Genomic DNA, 1578 nt, shown 5'->3' on the forward strand with positions numbered 1-1578 from the left:
CTTCTAGCACATATAAATCATGTTTTGGAACACAATCAAGCTTTAAAAAAATTCATGAAGATGCATGAACGAAAATGTTAAGGGTGCAACTTGTTTTTCATTCAAATCTCAATTAAATAAATACTATGGTGTGATAGATGAGTAAAAAGAGAATATGGCGTGCCTTTGCGTATTTAGCGCACGAATTGACGACGAAGAACGGGACAAAACCAAGGCTTGAACCCTCTTGATCCTTCGATTATTCCTTCTGAAATTTGTGAGGTGCCGTGTGATTTAATTGTGAGGGGTGGGGAGAGTTTTGAGTGGGTTGGAGTGTGTGGCCGTGAGTATTGTGGGGTTTGGGGGTGGGGTTTTATACATTAAATACTAATTAAAACATTAACAAAAGTTTAGGCCCATTAGGAAAATAATTAGGCCCAATTAAGCTCATTAGTAATTAATTAAAGTAATAAAAATAATTTTGCTTAAATAAGTTTGTGAATTTATTAGTCGGGTTGTGAAAACGTTCGTATTTTTGTTAAAAATCCAACACCGATAAAAATTACGTCCCGGCGTATAAAATCACCTCAAAACCCCATATTTTTAAAAATAATAAAAAGCATCCCTTCAATTTAAACAATTAAAAATAATTATTTAATAAAAGCATTTTATTTCTATTTTCAGTCATCGGTCTCCGTTCCTCGATCGCAACTCGAATAACATTTAAAAATACATTTTAATGCAACTTTGAAGAAAATATATTTTAAACATGTAAATATGCACAACAAAATTAATTAATGCAATTAAAACAATTAATTAAAATACAAGAGAATTTAATAATTCAAATGCATATGGTTCGCGTGGACTTTAAAATTTTCGGGGCGTTACAAAACAAATGAAGACTGATATCGCCGAATTTGTTTCCAAATGTCTGAATTGCCAGCAGGTGAAGGCAGAAAGAAAGAAACCAGGAGGATTATTACAGAGTTTGTCCATTCCTGAATGGAAATGGGATCACATTTCCATGGATTTTGTGACGCAGTTGACACGTTCCTCCAAAGGTTGTGATGCGATTTGGGTCGTGATTGACAGATTGACCAAATCTGCATGTTTTATTCCGTACAAGATGATGTACAGATTCGACCAGATGACAGAGATTTATGTCAGAGAAGTGGTCAGATTGCATGGAGTGCCGAAGTCGATTGTATCAGATCGTGATCCTCGATTTACTTCGCACTTCTGGCAGAGTGTGCAGCAATCTCTCGGTACGAAGTTACATCTGAGTACCGCATATCATCCACAGACCGACAGACAGTCAGAGCGGACTATCCAGACACTGGAGGATATGCTGAGAGCAGTAGTGCTTAATTTTGGCACTAATTGGCAAGATGCATTGCCTCGTTGTGAATTTTCGTACAACAACAGCTATCAGACGAGTATTGAGATGGCACCATTCGAAGCGTTGTACGGAAAGAAATGCAGATCCCCTCTCTATTGGGATGATATCTCTGAAATGCCTGAGATTGGACCAGATATGATCAGAGATATGACAGAAAAAGTGAAGCTAATTCGAAAGAAAATGAAGGCAGCGCAAGACAG

Source organism: Primulina eburnea, chromosome 6 (assembly GCF_022965805.1).
Source record: "Primulina eburnea isolate SZY01 chromosome 6, ASM2296580v1, whole genome shotgun sequence".
Lineage (NCBI taxonomy): Eukaryota > Viridiplantae > Streptophyta > Magnoliopsida > Lamiales > Gesneriaceae > Primulina > Primulina eburnea.